A 22,862-nucleotide genomic window follows, 5' to 3' on the forward strand; every position below is an offset into this window, starting at 1 on the left:
AATGTTATAATGAGGCCCTCTTTGCCTTCTCTCCATCACATCACTCTTTCGCCTTTTTTCTTTTCTTTTTAGACAGAGTTTCATGCTTGTTGCCCAGACTGATGTGCAATGGTGCCATCTTGGCTCACCACAAACTCTGCCTCCCAGGTTCAAGTGATTCTCCTGCCTCAGCCTTCCGAGTAGCTGGGATTACAGGCATGTGCCACCATGCCCGGCTAATTTTTGTACTTTTAGTAGAGACAGGGTTTCTCCATGTTGGTCAGGCTGGTCTTGAACTCCCGACCTCAGGTGATCTGCCTGTCTCAGCCTCCCAAAGTGCTGGGATTACAGGCGTGAGCCACTGAGACCGACCTCTCTCGGCTTTTTAACCCCTTGTAAAGCCTGAACGGCATAATGTGGCACATGATTATATACTGCCTTGTGTTACCCTCTTGTTTTTTTGTCTCATGTGCTTGACTCTGCCTTTTTTTCATAAGAAAAAAAAAAAGACCCTTGAAGGCACCATCTGGAACATATGCTTCCTTGGTATTCCTTCCAGGGACTCTTGTATGGGAATGCTCAATACATCTTTGCTGCCTTGAATTGCATTGGATTGATGGCTCTTTCCTCTCTGATTTCTCAAGGTTTCACCCAGATCGAGCTAGAACTCTTGGGGAAAATTGCAGCAGCCTGGCCCAGGTTCCCAGAGATCCAAGCTCTTGGCTCTGCTGAAAATGACAAATGGAGAAGTGGAATGGTCTGGTTCTCTGTAGGCATCTGGCAGCTAAGAAAAGGGGCTCCCATCCCCTCCCAGCCACCTGACTCTACAGCAGTGTCAGTGGCTTTGCGGGACAGCTGTGGCCTTGAAAGGCACCAGAGCTTTAGAGGCTTGCTTTATTTACTTAGCTGCTGTTTTAATGCCCAGTTCAGGTTCTACTGAGGTCCCAATAGGTAATGGGGAGGAAAAGTTAAACAAACATGAAAAAAGTGAGGAAGCTGTAGAGTAAGAACTTGGCTGTGGATTTTCAGCTTTTGTGCTGTATTTAGTTTCTCCAGCTGAGCATAAGTCATCAAAAAGGGGAACTTTCCACCCTCTAATTCATCAGTTCCAATAGTTTACCACTAAAAGAGGAGCTAATTGACCCATGGAAGTAAAAGAGTTGACCTTTGGTGTAGGGCAGAACTGAGGGGTGGGCATGCTAATTTGTACATATTGAGTATAGTTTTATAATTCAAGACTGTTTATGAGCATTGGGCTACTTTTTAGAACCCAAATATTTTTTTCTTTTTTTTATTTTAGGGGTGAAGTCATTCATTTATTCATTTATTAAATACTTACTGAGGCTAGGCATGGTGGCTGATGCCTGTAATCCCAGTACTTTGGGAGGCCAAGGCAGGCAGATCACAAGATCAGGAGATCGAGACCATCCTGACCAACATGATGAAAACCTGTCTCTACTAAAAATTAGCCAGGTGTGGTGGTGTGCACCTGTAGTCCCAGCTACTTGGGAGGCTGGGGCAGGAGAATCACTTGAACCCAGGAGGCAGAGGCTGCAGTGAGCCGAGATCATGCCACTGCACTCCAGCCTGGGCAACAGAGCAAGACTCTGTGTCAAAAAAAAAAAAAAAGAAAGAAAAGAAAAGAGAGAGAGAGAATGATTTAGTCTTGGAGTGGTCATCCAACTTCTGCTCATGACCCATTGTCAAGAACCAGTGATCCAGTTCCACCTAATTGCTACAGGGCTAGGAATGTAGGGGAGCCCATGTGGTATTTGGTGAGCAGTGCTGTCTGTGCCACAGAAAGAGTAAAGCATGCTGGGAAACTGCAAGTCCTTCCAAGTGGCTGGAGCTGTGTGTGTGTGTGTGTGTGTGTGTGTGTGTGTGTGTATGTCTGTGTGTGTGTGTGTATTGGGGATTGGTGGGCAGGGTTGGGGAGAGAAATTATAGGGAGTGAGGTGAGTTGAGGTCAGTCACAAAGGAGCCTTGTAAGCCATGTTCAATGTTGAAGAATCTGAACTTTAGAGTGACATGGAAGAATTTTATTAGGATACGATAGGGTTATATTGGCATTTTAGAAAGATCGGGCTTTCATGTGGAGACTTGGGTTGGGGGTGCAAGATTGGAAAGCAGTGAAGAAGCTTTTGCAGTCATTAGGAGAGAGGTGATGGTGTCCTGAACAGGGAAAGGGCTGTAGGGATGAGGGAGGTGGGAAGATTTGGGGCTGATGTAGAAGTGGAATCAATAGCTGAAGTGCAGGAGAAGAGGGGTGAAGGGGAGGCCTTGGATTTGTGGGTCAAGCAACTGAGTGGAGGGCTCTGTTTACCTGCTCAGGCGTGGCAGGAGGAGTAAGTTTAGGGGAAAGACAATGTGTTCAGTTTTGGACACAGTGAATTTCAGGGGTCTGTAGAACACCCAAGGGGAGAAGTTCAGAAGGCATTTGGATATTAGTCTGGTGTTGGCGAGCACGAGGTTGGTGATGTTGACTCAGGAGTCATGAGCATGTAGGTGTTACTTGAAGTCCTGGTGATGGAAAGTTGAATGAAAAATTATCCCTGGGCCAGGCATGGTGGCTCACACCTGTAATCCCAGGAGTTTGGGAGGCCAAGGCAGAAGGACTACTTGAGCCCAGGAGTTCAGGACCAGACTGGGCAAGATGGCGAGACCATATCTCTACAAAAAAATTTTAAAAATTAGCTGGATGTGGTGGCATGTGCATGTGGCTATTTAGGAAGCTGAAGCAAGAGGATCTCTTGAGCTCAGGAGTTTGAAGTGGCAGCAAGCTATAATTGCATCACTGTGCTCCAGCCTGGCCAACAGAGCAAGACCTTGTCTAAAAAAAAAAAAAATTCCCTGCTCCCGAGTAGTTAAAAGTTTAGTGTAGGGAGGGGGTTAGGCATGCAAGAAACAATTGGAGTTCAAGGTGAACTGTATAACACAGAGGTAGGTACGTAGAGGGCTCAGTGGTGGGGCAAGGCCTGGAGGGTCAGAGAAAGCTTTGGAGAAGAAGGGCTGAAGCTGAGTAAGAGCTTGGCAGGTAGACTGGGGAAGGACAGGGTGGCATCCACTAAAGCAAAGGAGAAGGAAGGCAGGTGCAAAGGCACGGAGATGCCACAGCAGCAGTGCCCAGCCAAGGAAGTCCTGTTTTCTAGAGCATTTCAGTGTGCTCATCTAAGGAAGAGGCAGCAGATGCACTTGAGATCTTTGAGGAAACACCTGTCCATCAACATCTGTGCAGTGCATGCTGAATACCCATGGCCTAGCTTTACACAGATGAAGAGTTCATGGCAAGGTGGTATTAAAAAATAAACTCGACATTTTATTTTCTTATTTTTTTTTTGTTTGTTTTTTGAAATGCAGACTCCCTCTGTCACCCAGGCTGGAGTGCAGTGGAGTGCTTTCCACTCACTGCAACCTCTGCCTCCCGGGTTCAAGTGATCCTTCCACCTCAGCCTCCCAAGTAGCTGGTATTATAGGCACCCACCACCGTGCCCAGCTAATTTTTCTATTTTTAGTAGAGATTGGGTTTCGCCATATTGGCCAGGCTGGTCTCAAACTAGTGACCTCAAGTGATCTGCCTGCCTTGGCCTCCCAAAGTGCTGGGATTATAGGCTCTGCACATTGTCAAAATAAATAAATAAATAAACATTTAATAAATTATTTTAAATCATTTTTTCAAACACATAAAAATGTACAGAAAATAATACAACAAATCCATGTGTTATTTATCAACCAGATTCAATAATTGCTAACATTTTGCCAATATTTGTTCACTAATTCATTTCTCCCTTTTTGGATGGCTAGGGAAGTAATTTAACTTTACATTATGAAGACAGTAGACAGAAGAGTATAATGAACCCTCACCTACTCATCACCTAGTCCCAAGAAATATTGACCCAAGGCCATTCCTTCCCTATCCACTCCCCATCTACTTACTCCCCTCCCATATTACCTTGAAGCAAATTCATGACACCACATCATTTCACCTGGAAATATGTCAAATAATGTATCTCTAATAGATAATGACTTTAAAAATACAACTGTAATATTGTTGTTACCTGCAACAAGATGAACATTAATTTTTCAGGTGGTGTTTTGAAAACTCTGGGAAGGTGTTTGGTAAAGCCAGAAAATCCTGAGATCCTGTATAAATGGGCTTCAAGAAGCCATCCATATAGAACCGATGCCTTCAACAAGACCACACTGCAGAAGCCAGGGTGATGGGGTGGAGAAGGAGCCAGAGTGAATCAGGGACATGCAGGGTTGCAGTGTAGGAGGCTGGGTCAGAGATTTAGCCACCAAAAGAAGGGGTTGTGGGTTGCAGGGGAGCTTCCTCAGCCCCACTCAGTGCTCCATCAGGTAGGAGGCAGTCCTCCAAAGGAGAAAAAGTGAAGAAGGGATGGAGCAGGGAAGAGAGAGAGAGGGAAGTGTAAGGAGAGAGAGGAGCTGATATTGAGGAAGAAAAAGAGGAAGAGGAGAACAAAAATAAATAACGACTGAGCACCTACAACCAGCTAGATGTCAGGGGCACTGCCTCTGCCCCCTCCAGGAGAGGGGCTCCCCCAAACAAGCCTGGCCTCTTGCTCACCCTCTCAGGGAGTAGCTCTATTGGTGGGTGCAGGTTAGGGACAGGTACTGTATATATGAATGTATAACTGCTTTTATGAGGAAGGAGGGCCATGTGTCTTTGGCAGAAAAGGGGCAGGGCTCCACCCCGTGCCTTGGCAGAGTCAGGGTGGTATCCACTAAAGCAAAGTAGAAGAAAGGCAGCAGAAATGAAGGGGGTGGTCCTCTTATTGGAGCGGTACAGCAAGGCAGCAGTCTCCCCGGAGGGTCTGGTGGCAAGCACACTCCTAGTGCCCTCCAGCTTTATTTTTGGCAGGGCAGGAAATTGTGTGTGTGTGTGTGTGTGTGTGTGTGTGTGTGTGTGTGTGTGTGATGACCTGGGGAGGAGGGGAGGTAGGGCAAGGGGGTCCCTGAGTTTTGGCAAATCTGCGGGAGCTTGCAGAGGGGCTTCCGGAGACCCCAGGGCAGGGGTAGGGACGGGGGCAGCCCCGAGTGGTGCAGGGTGCAGCTGTTGCAAATGTGGTCATGTCCAACTCCTTCCCAGCTGGAAACGCTGCAGCAGGTGGTGTCACCGATGGACAGGGGAACTTCAGGCCAGAGAGTACCTTCCTCCAGGGCTTTAGGGGAAAAGGGCAATGGGGCCATGGTGGTCGGTGCCCTGGATACCCTGAGGGACCATGGGCCCCTACTTCTACATGAAGACCTGGGCCTAGGCCCTCCCAGGGTCTTCTAGTCCCATCTCTGCCAAGTGCCGATCTAATAACCCAGAGGAGAACAGGGTCGCCGTGGTTAGAGACCTTGTTCCCCTCCACGCCTGACTCCACAGTGACTTAGTTACTTAACCACCCATCTGCTGATTTGAAGTCTTGAGTGCACATTTGCAGAGCTTCCTTCCGGGACTTCGTGGCAGGGATTGCAAGAGGCCCCTGGTCTGGCAAGGACCTGACCTAGGGAAATTCTGTCCTTTGTGACTAGAAAAGGCATAAATTGGAGGTGAGCCTCCTTGGTTAGAATGGGCACAATGGCTGGTGGCCACGAGACCCAGAAGAGGTCACTGGCGGTGTTGCTTCCAAGACAGCGAGCCAATGTTGGTGAGACTACAGAGAAAGAGGCAGACCAAGCTAATCCGAGCTGGGACTTGTCTTCATATGCAGACGGTAATAATAGCAGTTAACCCCCTGAGCCCTTCTGACATGCTGATTGCTGTTCCAAGCCCAGCTCTAATGCATCTAAGGCATGTTCTAAACATGCACTATCTAATAACGTTATTTCCAATTCTACAGATGAAGAATGAGAGCCACTAAGAGATGACATCACTTGGCCAAGGTCACACAGCTTCTGGGGCCAGGCTTCTATTTTCCCTTTGTGAAGAACAGGGAACATGCTCTGCACTTTTCTAAAGTAGAAAAATGAGCTGATGTCAGGGATTCTTTCAAGAAAGCAAGTTTCAGAGCTGTTGCTGAGATCACCACCCATTCAGCAAAAAGTCCCAAACGCTGAATGCACTTCTGAGTCTCTGGTTTCACTTTGCAGCTCTCGGCATAACCGATGCTCACAATAATGACCTTCAACCACCAAGGAAATGCTCACTTATATTTTGCAAGCTCTGTTTAATGGATGAAGGAGTAACAAGTTTTAAAAAAGATTCTGATCAACATGGTGATTCATGCATGTAATCCCAGCACTTTTGGGGGCAGGTAGATCACTTGAGGTCAGGAGTTCAAGACCAGCCTGGTCAATATGGTGAAATCCTGTTTCTACTAAAAAATATAAAAATTAGCCATGCGTGCTGGTGGGCACCTGTAGTACTAGCTACTCAGGAGGCTGAGGCAGGAGAATTGCTTGAACTGGTAGGTAGAGGTTGCAGTGAGCTGAGATTGCACCACTGCCCTCCAGCCTGGGCAACAGAGTGAGACTCTGTCTCAAAAAAAAAAAAAAAAAAAAGATTTTGTTCAAAACCAAATCACTAAAGTTAAGATTAAAAGAATTAACCCTGTCTTTGCAAAGCTTGTCTACTCTGGTAATTCATGTCAGGGACACTTAGCTTTAAAATTGTCCCCTCTATAGGGGTTTTGCTCTTATGCCACAAGTATTGCTGCGTGTCTGCGAAACAGGAAGGAGCAGCGTCTCCCCACTATTTCCCAAATGGGTACCTCGAAGATGGTGGAGTTCATGTGGTGAAGTTCTCTTTCTTCCACTGGCCTAAGTCTGAAATTCCCCAAACGCTTGGAGCTTTGCAGTGCTGGGCAGCTGGCAGTTTCCCCAGCAGTTGCCCTGGCATCTTGCCTTCTTTACACAAAGCAATCACTGTTGCAGAAAATGAGGGTCCTGTGATCGTTTGGCACCACCCCTTGCTTGGCATTTGCTGGGAGAAGCAACTTTCTTTCTCCCTGACAATAGATTCTGATCACAAACCAGGCCCCTTTCAGAGAAATAGATCTCATGGAATGACTCTGCCCAGAGGTAAGAACTGAGGGGCACAACAGAAGTGATTTCCTGGGGAGGTCTGTTGTTGCCACTGAGAAATCAGGAGAAGTCCTGGAAAGGCTCATACAGCATCCCACTCTCCAACCTCCTGGCATTCATGCTCAGTCGGGCCCCTATCCTTGAATTTGATACAAACAGTGGCATATCTGGTCCCTGGTCAGTGGGACAGGCACCATATAGTTTAGAATTCCAGCCTTACCTCAAAATGCAGTTATAGGCTGGGTGTTGTGGCTCAAGCCTGTACTCCCAGCACTTGGGGAGGCCGAGGCAGGCAGATCTCCTGAGGTTGGGAGTTTGAGACCAGCATGGCCAATGTATTGAAACCCCATCTCTACTAAAAATACAAAAATTAGCTGGGCATGGTGGTGCACACCTGTAATTACAGCTATTCAGGAGTCTGAGGCAGGGTAATCACTTGAACCAGGGAGGTGGAGGTTGCAGTAAGCTGAGATTGTGCTATTGCACTCCAGCCTGGGTGACAGAGTAAGACACTGTCTCCAAAAAAAAAAAAAAAAAAAAGCAAAAATGCAGGTATAGTGCTCCTTTCTTTCTTACAAGTGACATTTCCTTGAGTTTCCTTGCTATGAAATTAACACTGGTACAATACTATGGATTTCTCCAGTTTTTCTGCTCTGTCCTTTTTTTGTTCCAGGATGTAAGCCAGGGTACCATATTGCATTTACTTGTCATGCCTCCTCTCACCTGTGAAAAGTTCTTTGTTCCTTATTTTTTATGACCTTGACACTTTCAGGTATTTTATTGAATGTTTCAGGTATTTTATTGAATAGTTTCTCATAATTAGACAAGGGTTATAGATTTTTTAGAAGAAAAGTCCTTTTTTTCTTTGCATGCTATAAAGAGGTAAATGATATAAACATGACTTATCAATGGTGAAGTTAACTTTGATTGCATGGTTAAGGGGGCTCTGCCAAGTTTCTCCACTGTGAAGTTATTATTTTCCCCTTTCTATATTCTACTTATTAGAAGTGAGTCACTAAGTCTAGCCCATACTCAAAGGGAAGGAAATGAAACTACTTCCTGGAGAAGGGAGAATCAACATATATATTTTAGAATTTATCTATAAAGAAAATTTGTCTCAGGTGGGGCATGGTGGCTCATGCCTATAATCCCAGCACTTTGGGAGGCCAAGGCAGTTGGGTCACTTGAACCCAGGAGTTCAAGACCAGCCTGGGCAACATGGCAAAACTCCATCTCTACAATAAATACATTAGCTGGTCATAGTGGCACCTGCCTGTAGTCCCAGCTATTTGGGAGGCTGAAGTGGGAAGATGGCTTGAGACAGGGAGGTTGAGGCTGCAGTGAGCTGTGAGTGTGTCACTGCCCACCAGCCTGGGCAACAGAGTAAGACCGTATCTTGGGGGGACAGAAATAAAAAGAAGAAAGAAAAGAAAATTTGTAGAAAAGAAAATTTCTCTGTAGTTCATATATTTATTTATATTGGCATGGACACTCATGGATATTTATTTTATTCTTTGAGTTATGAGAATCATGATGGTTGGCTGGGCACGGTGGCTCATGCCTGTAATCCCCGCACTTTGGGAGGCTGAGGTGGGTGGATCACCTGAGGTCGGGAGTTCGAGACCAGCCTGACCAACATGGAGAAACCCCATCTCTATCAAAAAAAAAAAAAAAAAAAAGAATCATGATGGTTATATATCATCCAATCCTTTCATTATTTTGTTGCTCAAATTGTTCTAGCCTTGCTCATTGGGAACTCTTGGTTCCTTTTGACATGCCCACATTAAAAAATGGATACATAATGATGCACATAGTTTTGCAGCACCCGTTTTTTTCTGTTTTCTTACTTTCTGGCATTACAAGGTGCTCCAAGCTCACCTTATGTTTTTGCTGCTTTAGCCCCAGACTCAGTTATTTCTCCAAGGAGTCCTGCTTCCTTTGATCACAGGATGATATTTAGAAACCACGTTTCTGTGTTGGGTGTGCTTGTTGCTACTGGGGTGTCATTGCTTCTAGGCCCTGTTAGTGAACAGTTGGGAATATTTACATATATTTATGTATACTAACCCATGCATATGTCCATATCTATGTTTGTGTATCTATCTGTATATACTTTTAAAAAGAGTTTGTATTATCTCTGACTGTAATCCAACTGCACAGGTTTTATTCTAGCCTTCCCCCTTTTCTCATTGTCACTTTTATCTCTGATGGTGAGTAACTTGTTTATTTAAATATTTGTTCAACCCCAGTATATAAGTAAAGTAGTTTCAGAATCACCAATCTAGTCCCCTTTGAGAAATAACTTTATCAGCTATAGTGTTTTGCATGGTTCTTTTGTCTTTAGCCTTATAGATTCCATTCAAACACATCGTTTTCCATTGTGTGTGAAATTTGTGACAGTGAAATATAAAAGAAAAAAAAAACCCATCATTTTCCAAAATTACTTAGGTCTTTTTATTTTCTTCTTGATGGGCACATCTTAATATTTCCAACGCATTTCCACATCTGGCTTCTCCTTCTTTCATATCATTGTTGGATCATGACATGTGAAGGTTGAACTGGTTATCTCAGGTCATATGATCAGCTGGATCATGATTAGAACTACTTTGGGCTGGACCATACCACCCTTCCAGGAGTTGCTGTTTTCTTGGTGAGTCTGGGCTGCAAAGCCAGCCATTGCAGAGAATGTCTGGTGAAAGCAGAAGGTGAAGTATGGCTAGGCAGCTCTGTATTTTTTGGTTAGGCAGAATTGTCAAATGTCAGTGGGAAGGAGGATTAGAGATCTCATGGCTCAGCTCACTTTCCTTATAGATGGGAAAACTGAGGCCTAGAGAGGTGATGTACCTTGTCCAAGATGAACTAGTTGACTAGAGCCATGAGTGGGCATAGGATGCAAGACGCTGTGCTCCCATATCTGTGCTCTTCCCACCGCACTGCATGAGGGGTAAGGGGTCACAGGTCTGCAGAGAACGACTCTTTGAAATTGTTTCAACAGGGCTGGGAGAATTTGCCATCATTCCCTAAATAGAAAGGTTCTTTCATACCTTAAGCATTCTGAAGTGGTCAGAGAGCTAATTTAGAAATGCCTGATGGGTCTGGAAATTTGCTTCCCACATGTTGCAACAGTAATGATCTCATCTAAAAGTGGTGACTTGAGGGATGTTGTGAATTCCAGAGCTGCCATTTTTAAGTGTGTCATATCCTCTCTTAATTGTCACCCTCTAGCATCTACAAAGCTGAGGATAGTAGTGTCTGTCCTGTTCAGGTCTTGGAGTTATTTTAAGGCTCCTTACTTAACTGTAAGAAAGGTATCAAAGCTTTTTTCTTTCCTTTTTTTTTTCTTTCTATCTGCTGGTTTCCTTATCTCCAGTATAGTGCATAGAACACAGTAGGAATCCAGTACATATTTATTGGATGAGTGAATGAAGAATCATATGAGATCCTTCAGGCAAGAGTACACTGTCATCTCTTAAAGCACTATACAGATGTAAGGGACTGCTAATGGCATTAACTGACATTGAATTAGGGCAAGTTGCTTACCCTCTGTGGACTTCTGCATCCCATTTTCCATAGAAGATTGCTCCAGGCTCATCTTGCATTTTGGACTAAAGTTGATGATTTCTAAGGTCTTTTTCAGATCTGTAATTGCAGTATATACTTATTATCAAGACTATTTGTGAGGGTTTTCTGATGGTTTAGGATATAATCTTATCACACGCCATCATGGACTAGAGCAGGGATGTTTTCATCACATGCTAAATTCTTTGCACGTGTGATTTCTGGTTGGTTGGTAGTGGTTGCCTGGAATGCAATGTCGAGAAAAACTTGGAGGGTCAGTGGTATAGTGATGATTAGTGACTAGTGATGGGTAGAATGATTGATTCGTGATGACTGTCAGGAACACAGAATATTAGGTAGTTGCAAGCATGCCAAATATCTGCCATCTCCCACCTAGATGCTTGAAACTGTGTTGCCCTGGAATTTCTGGGAGCAATGTTATTATTTTCTTGATTTTGCATAATAATGGAGAGCGATTGCTTGGATGAAGCCAGGGTTTGCTAGAGGTAAACAGATCCTTATAGGCTTGTAGTAAGACTTGTCACCCTTCTGCTTTTGATTGTCTCTTTTTTGAAATTTATCAGGCAAATAAAGATGAACATGTTCGACTGATGGATGAAAAGCACATCCAGGCCCAGGATTCCTTCTACTACTCTGGGACTCAAGCAGATACACGGCGCTTCTGTTCTTGAGGAAACTGAGAATGTAGAAGGATGCAAACATTCTAGACATAAACACGAACCCATTCATCCAACAGGTACATGTTGAATACTTATAGTATGCTAGGCAGGCCCAGATAAATGGCTTGGCCCTGAAGATATAGGTGATATTTTTGGAATAAAGGTCTTCTCCCTTTCTCTTGTTTCCTTAACACTGGCAGTCAGATCATTGACTGATCAGTATGTGCGGGTTCATGAGCTTTCTGAATGTAACCATTGTTTTCTCTAGTCTACCCAAGCGATGAGGAAATAACAAGTTTTGGGTCTGATTTCCAGAATTCTTGATAGAAATACACAAACGAGCCTCCTAAATCTCTTGTTGCACATAGAAAACAAGGTAGCCAAGGAGAGACCTTCATGGGTCATTAGGTACCGTCCTGCTGCTCAATGTACTTTTAAAACCCAAGGAGGCCATGAATGTGAGGATGTTCTCCTTCATCCCTGCTTACCTGGAAATGTGGAGAGATCTCTGACTATTGATTTGGGGGTCATGGGTGTTGTTCCCCTGCTGCCATTTCTTCATGGCTGGCCAGAAATGTATCACAATGGAGGACTGACATGACAACCCCTGTCCTTCTCCTTCTTCTAGTGGGTCCTCCTTTGCCCTAGTGACACGAGATTCCATTTACCTTCCCTCGGGAATGGTCTTTCTCCACTGTCCAGGCAGTCCTTGAAGAGGCCACACCAATTAACTGAGTGATTACTTCAGGACTTGAAAGAGCTTTTCTCCTGCCCCAGATATGACACAGTCACTTCCTCAATAGAGCCATCAGTCCAAGAGGAACAGGACGTCCTTGTAACGGAGCCAGGAAAGTCACATGATCAGACAGCTGGGGGCCTCCCGGGACCTTGTTTCCCCTTAAGCTATTGGCAACGACTTGCCTATGAAAGCCTGTCTATGAGAGGCCCTGGGCAAGCCATCCAAACCTACCCTCCTATAGGGTTTCAGTCCCGAGCAATTTCTGCAGGGAATAGACATTTGACGAATGAATGACAAGCAGGGTGATTGGGGAGGATTTCTGTGAAATATCTTTGGTGACCACATAGAAATAAACCAAGCATTCACAGGCTTCCACACTGGAGGTCAGGAATCTCCATGATCCCATTATCTTTATCTTCACTGGCATCCTTAAAGGATGTCATAAAGTTTGGACAAGCAGCCCAATTTGCTGATTGGGGAATCCCTTGACATAGGCTGGAGCCAGCTAGAATAGAGAAACAGGGAGGAAAGATTTTCCTTAGATTTCAGGGTCAGGCAAAAGAGGAAGATATTTATGAAGGCTGAACCTCAGCCCCAGCCCCAGCACCAGACCCCCAGACCTCAGAGACTCATGGTCAAGTTTTATTGGGAAGTGACTGAGCACTGCAAGGGAAAATATGATTTAGGCATTTATGCAGGAGCAGGGGTCGGGGAGCTGAGAAAAGTCTTTAAGAGACCTAAAGAAGGGGAAAATTAGCTGAGTCAGAAGCCAACAAGAGGAACCTGAAGGAGAGGAACTTGGTGTGTAGAGTCACAGGCAGCCTCATGTTGGGAGAGAGAGTTGGGTATTTTTAAAATCTTTAATGTCTGGTGCCATGAAAGTCTTTAGGAGACATAAAGTCATTCTATATTTATTTCCTAAAACCTTCCAGTCAACTAAAAGTCACCTTTGGGATGAATGGGAGAATCCCTTTTAAATTGAATTAAGTTTAATTTGGTTTAAGACAGTGTTTCCCTCTGTCACCCAGGCTAGAGTGCAGTGCTGCCATCTTGGCACCCTGCAGTGGTGCAACCTCTGCCTTCCAGGCTCAAGTGATCCTCCTGCCTCAGCTTTCTGAGTAGCTAGGGCTACAGGTGCAAGGGTGAGGTCACTACACTCAGCTAATTTTTATTTTTTTTTAGAGACAAGGTCTCACTCTGTTGCTCAGGCTGTTCTTGAATTCTTGGGCTCAAGCAATCCTCCCACATCAGCCTCCCAAAGTGTTGGGATAGCAGGTGTGAGCCACCACACCCAGCCAGAATCCCTAATCACACTAGAAAAAACTTCCAGAATACCAGGAATTTTCCATGGGCATCTGGTCTTGCTGCTCAACCTCTTCTCTTTTCTCCAAGAGTACAATAGCAAATAAACCCAAAGGCTCCAGGGCTTTTGACCTGTGGAAGAATTGAAGCTGGTCATCACACAGGTAAGATTGCACAGTTTCAGTTTATGTCTAGGACATGGAGGAAGCTACCTGGCCAAATGGTGGACATCAGGGTTGCATTGGCTAGAGTGTACATTTGCAGTCAATAGAGTTCACTCTAGCAAGTTTAAGAAGGGGTTTATTTGGGGATATTGGGAAGATCACAGAATTGTCAGAAGAGCTGAAGGAACAAGTTTTCAGCTGAACTTCCATGAACAGTTTCCAGAGACACACTGCAGGACTGGGTTGATAAGGAGTTGTTACCACTGCCAACCATGAACCAATCACACTTGTCTCTGCTGCAGGCAAAGAGCTGCCACTGCCACCACCAGCCCCAGACACCTGCTGCACCTGCTGCCATCTGGGCCTGCACCCCTTCTGTTTCCTCATGTAGCTCACTTCCAAAGCAAAGTCTCATGTGGGTGCATCTAAATGGCAAAACCTAAGCCACGTGTCTCTACCCAGCAGCAAGCAAAGCTGAGAAATGTCTACCCACACACATACGCAGAGAGACACAAATTCAATGTGAATATTCTTAAAATGTGGAGAGATTATGCAAAGGCTTTTGGAAGTCAAGAATGACAGATACCTATTCCAAGACGTCTGTGAACTATGACCTGAGATGCTCAGGAAAAGGTGGTCTATGGAAGGTACCTCACTGTGTGGGTGAAGTGAGAGTCCCTGGTGGACTTCCCTCAATAGCATCAAGCTCAGTTTGTCTTAGGCAAAATGGAGAAGTAAGAAATGCTTGTGTTCTAGGTTCTTCACTCAACCAAGCAAAACTGTTATTACCATTTATTTATTTTTAAGATTCTTTCAAAAAGATTTGAGTCAACCAGGGTATTGTTTTGCATACTAAGTACTAGTCAATTCTGGGCATCATGAAAGACACAGTTACCCATATGACCTCTGGTCTTGAAGGGGAACCATGAAAACACACTAATGCCATTGTTATAAACATACAAAGTCCTATATGATGAGCACCAAATGAATGGCATGGACAAGTGATCACATTGCTCAGAGGAGAGCTGTGGTTTGGGGTAGTCAGGGTGGCTTTTTGGAGGAGGCAGGACCAGAGGTAGGTCTTGAACAATGGGTGGAATTTAGACAGATAGTGAAGAGGAAAAAGCAGTCCTGGGGGTAGAAATGAGGTGAGCGATGCCTGGAGTGATGGAAGGTGTGACTATAAATGAGCTCAATGGGGATGGACAGTCAGTTCTAAGTCTAGAAGTAGTGCAGGGTTTGAATAGAAGAATTGTAGATGAAAGCAACCAAAACTAGAATTGGGATCATAGTTTGGACAATCTTGGTTGCCCCATGAATTAGTCAGGACTGTTTTAGTTTCAAGTGATAGAAATCCGCTTCAAATTTACCCAAGATAAAATGGAATTTATCATTTCATCTAGTTGAAAAGCCCAAGGGCATGAGTAAGACACATGGCTGGATCCAGGTGCTCAGAAGACATCATCAGGGCTCAGTCTCTTACCATCTCTCAGCTCTGGCTCATCTGTGTTGATTTCATTTCTCAGCAGGCTTTCTCCATGTGGTGGTCCCTGGCAACTCTAGATTTACGTCATCTCAGTTCAGCAATCTCTTGCCAAACATTTCCAGAAGAATTCTCAGAATTCCTAGGACTGAGGTTGGTTGATTGGCTTAGTCTGGGTCATGAACAACTATCCTCTAACCCTCCTGAACTATAACCATGGCCAGAGGAATGTGGGCTTTCTCACTGACAAGGTGTGGGACATGGCCCAAGAGGGCAAGTTCATCTCCACCCCAACCACATGGAGGAATGGCTCCTGTAGCAGATGCTGTCAGTGCCCCATGCTTATCCCCTTGGTTCTTACTGTTTCAGTGGATGCTGGCTTAATTTTCTAACGTTAACACCCAGGCAAATGTCTTTGCCTGAGGGCTTTCTCTCACCACCAGAGCCCACCGTGAACACATTCAAGAAAGGCCAGAAGTGCCAGGGAGTTAACACCTCATAGGAGCAGTTCTCAGCCAATGGCTGATGGAGTTGGAAGATAAATACCCCCCCCCAATTAATTTTCCTTCCTTCCTTCCTTCCTTCCTTCCTTCCTTCCTTCCTTCCTTCCCTCCCTCCTTCCTTCCTTCCTTCCTTCCTTCCTTCCTTCCTTCCTTCCTTCCTTCCTTCCTTCCTTCTTCCTTCCTTCCACAGAGTTTTGCTCTTCTTGCCCAGGCTGAAGTGCAATAGTGCAATCTTGGCTCACCGCAGCTTCCACCTCCTGGGTTCAAGTGATTCTCCTACCTCAACCTCCCGAGTAGCTGGGATTACAGGCATGCACCACCATGCCTAACTAATTTTCTATTTTTAGTAGAGACAGGGTTTCACCATGTTAGTCAGGCTGGTCTCGAATTCCCAACCTCAGGTGATCCACCAATCTCGGCCTCCCAAAGTGCTGGGATTACAGGCATGAGCCACCGTGCCCAGCCCAAATACCCCAATTTTCTTGTTTTGGGTGAGATGACTCTGTGGTTCATGTTCTACAGTGTTTCTCAGAGTTCCTCAGTAGGATTAAGTTCCAGCTGCTCAGTGTGGTCACTTGAATGATGACACACTCTGCCTTGACTTCCTTCTTCATCTCACTCTCCTGCTTCCCCACTGGTATTTCCTCCCAGATAAACTACTCACACTTGAATCTGTCTAAAGGTCTGCTTTTGGGGAATCCAACTTATTCCATATTTCCCAATGGAAGACCATGTGCTGTTGCCAGGATAAGGGAAAATGGATACTGGGTAGGTAAAAGCAATGGATATCAGCTTCTCTTGATTAACAGATTAGGGATTTTTAGTTTTTCTTTTTTTTCCTAGGACTATATTTGTCTGCCTCTTCCTAGAAATAGGCAGTGAGTCCATTGATGGGAAGGCCACAGCTTCTTCACTGTAGCGGTCCCAGACTTGGTGCATAGCAGATGCTAAAATAGTATTTGTTGTACTGAATTGAATTTTATAGGCAATGAAGAATCATTAAAGAATTTTGGGAACTCAGAACTGGAAGAATGTGTTTTGTTTGTTCACTAAGATTCCATAACCTGGTGGCAGTGTGGAGGATACACTGGGGAAAAGGAAGATGGAGAGACTCATTCAGAGGCAATCAGAGTAGTTTGGGCTTGAGGTGATCAGAGTCGGGACCAGGTAGTGGATCCAGTAGGGTGAAGGAAAGGTCAGAGGGGTGAGGCTGTGTATAGGTGGAACATGGGCAGAAGATGAGACCTTGCCTTGGCAAGAATGATAATTTCTTCAGGAGTTGCTCATCTGGCCAGGACATAGCATAGTTGCCCAGTTTCCTATTGTTAGGGGATTTATAGAATTTATACCATAGTTCTTCTGAGGAGTGTGTATGTGTATGTTGGTGGGCACTGGTAGCTGGAAAGGGAGTTATCTAAAGGCAAAAATTGATTAAAGTGTCTTCCTTCCTTCCCTTTCTCACTTCCTCCCTTCCTCCCTCCCTTCCTTCCTTTGTTCTTTTCTTTTTCAAGGTTTTGCTCTGTTGCTCAGACTAGAATGCAGTGACGTGTTCATGGCTCACTGCAGCCTCAACCTCCTGGGCTCAAGTGATCCTTACACCTTAGTCTCCCAAGGACGTGGGACTACAGGCATGTACCATTATGCCTTGTTAACTTTTAATTTTTTTGTAGAGACAGGGTCTCACTATGCTGCCAAGGTGGCCAATTTCTTATAATAAGTCTCTTCTCTTTATAGCTACATTCTATTGGTTCCGTTTCTCTGGAGAATCCTAACACATGCCTCATGGGTCCATGCTTCAGAGAATGAGATTAGATGATAGTTGTTCTTAGCCAATAACTGGGAAAACCCTTAACCAGAGGCATGGGATAATTGGTGTAGGGAGAGAACTTTTGGATGTGTCAAGATTCCAAATCAGGTACATGTTCAGGGGAGAATGAGGAGAAGTACAGATTGATTTAGAGCTATGAAATGTTTATACAATTGCTTGGAGAGGTTGTGTGTATGTTATTATTATTAATTTAGTTTTTGAATTTTTTGTAGAGACAGGGTCTTGCTGTGTTGCCCAGGCTGATTTCAAACTCCTGGCCTCAAGTGATTCTCCTGCTTTAGCTTCCCAAAGTGCTGGGATTACAGGCATGAGCCACCACAGCTGGCCTCTGTATATTTTAAAGCCTGTACTCCACAAATATCTGCTATGGTTTGAATGTATCCCCCAAAGCTTATGTGTTGGAAACTTAATCCCCAATGCAACACTGTTGGGAGGCTAATAGGAGGTGATTAGGTTATGAGGGCTCTGCCCTCATGAATGGATTAGTGCCTTGTCCTAGGTGTGGATTAGTTGTCATACAGGTAGGTTTCTGATAAAAGGATAAGTTTGCTCCCTCCTCCTCTCTATGTTGCATGCTCACTTGTTCTTCCACCTTCTGCCATAGGATGATGCGGCCTGAAGGTCCTTGCAGGGAGCCAGCACCATGCTCATGGACTTCCCAGTCTCCAGAACCATAAGCCAAATAAGCTTCTGTTGTTTATACATTACCAAGTCTGTGATATTCTGTTATAACATCAGAAAATGGACTAACATAAACTACCTGTCAGATTACATTAAGGGATTCAAAATGGGTTTCTGTATTCTTTGGGAGATGTAAGAAAGAGTTTCAAAATTTCCTAAACTAGCCCCCAGTACGCAAGGGACCCTCTTTAATGCTGGGACTGAGTATAACCAGAGTTTCAGCTTTTCTCCTTCTGAAGAGCCTGAAGTCCTCTGAAATTCTGCTGGATCTTGTTGGGATTGTTTTTAGAGACTTTCACAGATGAACAGCAGTGTCACCTCATCTCCTATCCTGGAGTTGACCCTGACCCCTGACAGCAGCAGCCTCTTGTCAGTTCTTGTGATGCTTGGAGATGACCTCTCAGAGCGCTGGTTGGACAGGAGGTGGATGGATTTGTTTAGGCCAGGTGTGGAGGTGGGTTGGAATAGGCAATTTTGGTCTGTCTGTGTGCTCCCTCCCATGCAGCCTTGACTCAGAGGTGGTTTGGCATCATATCAGTAAGAGGCTTTGGCTATAAGGCAAAAGGGAAATTATAGGAAGGCCATCAGAGGTTCACAGAGTTGATGGGGGTTAGAGAAGCAGGCTTGGAAAGTGGCCATGAGTGAGGTGCAAAGCAAAAAGACCTTTTAACTGGGTCAGCCTGACCCCAAATTGCTTCCCCTGCTCCAGGCTCCCAGCACACTGTCACCACTGCCATCAGACTTCCCACCTCTTCCCCAAATGCCCCTGAACTGGCCCTTTGCTTGGGTCACTCATTCCAGTCTTAATAATCCCTGGTAGGAATGGCTGATTGGCTGAGCCTAGGTCACATGCCCAGGCCTGCTTGGCATGGGGGAGGCCAGAAAGAGAATCTCCTCATTTCCATTTCTGGAGGTGGCTGGAGATGGGGAGGGACTGCATTTCTCCATACCACACAATGGGGAGTTGTCCTAGATGATAGAGGGAGTTAATGCTGGACAATCAAAAACTCCTGATGGATTTCTACTTGAAGAGCATCTGGGGCATGTTTGAGGTTGTACACACAGCAGACTCTACCCACTTCTTCATTTGTGGTGCCTGGTTGGAGAGTGAGGAAACCAGGCACCACCATTGTATATCCTCAGACCTCATCATGGAGCACCTGATGGTTCTGGAGATAAACACCTGCTTTCTGAGCCTCTTGGTAGCTGCCCTGGGGCTGCTGGGGGGCTGGAGCAGATCCACAGCCAGACACTTTACCAGGCAACTGGAAGAGAGGCTAAAAACATGGAGATGCCAGCCTGCCCCACGTGTCAGTCTGGGAGGAGCATGGCAGAGGTTAATTCCAAGAGTTAACTGGCAAAGGAAGAGGCATGATTACTTGTACTGGGGAGCCAAGACCATGCCCTGGATGATACTCCCTGTTCCCCAATAACAAGCAATTAACATTTGTGTGAGGTTCTTATTTCTTAGGCATCTTCCTATATATTTGACAAAAACAAACAAACAAACAAAAAACAGTATTATTTGTTTGTTAGTTTGTTTTTTGTTTTTAGGTGGAGTCTCACTCTGTCACCCAGGCTGAAGTGCAGTGGCCCTATATCAGCTTATAGCCACCTCCATCTCCCCAGTTCAAGTGATTCTCCTGCCTCAGCCTCCTGAGTAGTTGGGATTACAGGCACTCGCCACCACGCCCAGGTAATTTTTATATTTTTAGTAGAGACAGAGTTTTACCATGTTGGCCAGGGTGGTCGCAAACTCCTGACCTCCAGTGATACTTCCGCCTTGGACTCCCAAAGTGCTGAGATTACAGGTGTAAGCGATGGCACCTAATTAAGAAAAGGGTTTTAAATGGTGAGATAGAAATATAGTAAATGTTTTCCTTAGGTTTGAATGAGGTCATACAAGATGGGATCTTCTTGAGGGCAGGGACCACCTTTTACTTGCCTTTGCATCTCTAGTATATATCATAATAACTGGTATATGCTAAGTGCTCTGTAACTGTTTATTGGATGAATGAAGACTAGCAATTATCTGAGAATAAATGTCATTAAGCTGATTCGTAGGGGCAGGTTGAGCAGTTGTGGTAGGGCTGCTTGGTTGAGAGAAGGCTGAAATTCTTCACGATATGTTCACCAACCTCCATTTCCTTTTCCTTTTGGGCACCTGGCTAGAATACATTTCCCAGCGTCTCTTGTAGTTCGATGGGGGCAGGTGACTCAGTTCTGACCAGTGGGATGCAGGTGAAAGTGCCATACACCACCTCTAGTCCTGGTTCCTAAAAGTGTACCCTGTGATCTGTCACTCTCTCTGGTCTTTCATCATGCTGGCTGTACACTGAGGATGCAGTGGGGGATTCCAGGCCTTATGAGATAACACAGCCACTAGGGAAAGGGCTTGGGTCCCTGAGTGACTATATGGAGTAGAGTGCCTCACCTTTGGTTTCTCATTGATCTGTGACAGAAGTGAGAAATTAACCTGTACTGCATTAAGCCACTGAGATGTTTGGTTGTCACAGAGAGTGGTCATTAGCTACCCTACTACAGGACAACTCTTTTTTTTTTTTTTGAGATGGAGTCTCACTCTGACACTCAGACTGGAGTGCAGTGGCACAATCTCAGCTCCCTGCAACCTCTGCCTTCTGGGTTCAAGCGATTCTCCTGCTTCAGCCTCCCAAGTAGCTGGGACTACAGGTGCTCATCATCACACCAGGCTGATTTTTGTATTTTTTAGTAAAGACGGGGTTTCACCATATTGTACAGGCTGGTCTCAAACTCCTGACCTCGTGATCCACCCACCTCAGCCTCCCAAAGTACTGGGATTACAGGTGTGACCCACTGTGCCCGGCCTCAGGACAACTCATTTTAATCTGGGGAGGAAGAGAGTGGAGCCAAGCGTTGCCAGTTATGGTCTAGGCCTGGCTGCAATTTTCCTCCCCTAAAGTGAAAACAAACAGATGTGCTTACAGACATAGAGGAGTTAGGAGAGAGAAAGCCGATTGTCAGGGAGGACTTGGGACCCTTCTAAGCTGGAAGGTTTTAGGGTGACAGGGATATCCAAGTGAGTGTTCTGTGGAGCAGGCCTGAGATTTGGTTAGAATTTGTCCTCAGAGAAGTGGTGACTGAAGCCATAAAAGACATAGCCTACTTGAGGAAGAGCTTATGAAGGGAAAGTGGTGTGGTGCCCAGGACTGAGTCCTGGTGACTTTCCAGAATTAGGAGGTGGCAGGAGGGGGAGGAGGAGCTGGTGAAAGTGCCATCTGAACAGTGGGAGGAGATGCCTGTAGAGACACACAAGCCAACGGTGGAGGAAGATTCCAGTAGGAGGTGAGGATCCCTAAGGAAGAGATTAGACCTTGGATATTGAAGAGACTCAGAAAGGACCTTTCTTCTCCAAGGACCAAGAAGAATGGAGAGAAAAGTCCACATGTGAGGGTGGAAGTAGGGAGGAGATAAGCAGAGAAACCAACCTTCTCTACAACCTAAGAGCTGCTGCCTCGTGATTGGCAGGCGATTGTATCGTAGCTGGGTGATCTTGCTCTGCTATGGCTGGAAACTGAGCTCTCCAGGCGTTGCTCTGAGTGATTTGCACCAAGGGGTCGGGAATGGGGGAGTTGCTTTTGTATTCTGGTGTCTGAGGCCTGAGATAGGGGAGAGAGGAGGGCAAAGGAGGAGTAGCATGAGATCCCTATGAGCAGAAAGGGACCAGGACTCTGCTGAACTTGGGTATAATTGCATGACTTAGCTCAATTTGGGTATAGCAGCTAATGTGAACTCATCTTGTATGCAGAATCTGGTGAGGTGACTGACACAAGTTAAACTCCGCAGTTCCTTTGGCCATATGGGTATATAACACAGGCAGGCTGTTCTACCATAGACCCGCCATGTGGGCTTGGGCATACTTAGTTTTACTAAGCTTTACTTTCTTTATCTGTAAAATGGGACTTAAATAATTCCTACCTCAAAGGACCATTGATAGTATTAAATCCAGTAACATTCAATAATGCATATAAAATACCTGATGCAGAGTAAAAGACTCAGTGAAGGTAGCTCAGCCTTATTTTATAGCTTGACTTTAGGAGCTCTGACATTTTGCATAGAACTTTGCCTTGTACAAAAACTTTCACATATGTTATATCAAAGAATCCTTTGGCTCTGAGCTTTCATCCTTTTTAAAAATTCACACAGTAGTGGGGGCATGCTGATTTTAAAAAGGAAGAAATCTGTAGTGGCTCCAAGTAACATCTTTTTTTTTTTTTTTTTTTTGAGATGGAGTCTTGCTCCTGTTGCCTAGGTTGGAGTGTAATGGCGTGATCTCAGCTCACTGAGACCTTCACTTCCCAGGTTCAAGCAATTCTCCTGCCTCAGCCTCCCACGTAGCTGAGATTACAGGGCCCTGCCACCATGCCTGGCTAATTTTTTTTGTATTTTTAGGAGAGATGGGGTTTTGTCATGTTGGCCAGGCTAGTCTCGAACTCCTGACCTTATGATCTGCCCGCCTCAGCCCCACAAAGTGCTGGGATTACAGGCATGAGCCACCACGCCCAGCCTCTAAGTAACATCTTCTAAGATCCAGTTAAGTAGGAAAGAGAGCATCTCTTTCCCTACAGACCAAAGTTCAGGCCTGACACTGATTTGTGTGGACCCTGATTCTATCCTCCAAACAGTTGCTGTGGTGAGCAGAATGGATTGTGGAGTGTGTTGACTGGTTGAGTCCCAGGTCATGCGCTCCACACTGGATCCAGGAGAGGCCTCCATCTGAAGCTTTGGGAGTGGGAGTGGGGTACCATGTTCTCTAGGGGAAATCAGGGAATTATTCCCCAAAAATAGCATGAATGGAAGTTGGGTAGCAACAACAGCAGATATTCCTGAGCCTCAACACTTGTCCAGAAGGATGAGGGTCTCCATCAGGTTCTCCA

General features: G+C 45.3%; 1 long non-coding RNA gene across 2 annotated transcripts; it reads left to right on the forward strand.

The window, feature by feature from the left end:
• The first annotated feature begins 6,947 nt into the window (after positions 1 to 6,947).
• LOC103795857 (uncharacterized) lies at positions 6,948 to 17,069 on the forward strand. 2 transcript variants are annotated; one of them, XR_623497.5, is made up of 5 exons: positions 6,948 to 7,005; positions 11,151 to 11,323; positions 13,378 to 13,451; positions 14,978 to 15,087; positions 16,949 to 17,069. It is a non-coding gene; the product is annotated as an uncharacterized LOC103795857 (long non-coding RNA). The 2 variants fall into 2 exon arrangements; XR_013521733.1 differs by having other exon boundaries at positions 14,981 to 15,087.
• Positions 17,070 to 22,862: the final 5,793 nt, after the last annotated feature.

The sequence above is a fragment of the Callithrix jacchus genome, chromosome 8 (assembly GCF_049354715.1).
Source record: "Callithrix jacchus isolate 240 chromosome 8, calJac240_pri, whole genome shotgun sequence".
Lineage (NCBI taxonomy): Eukaryota > Metazoa > Chordata > Mammalia > Primates > Cebidae > Callithrix > Callithrix jacchus.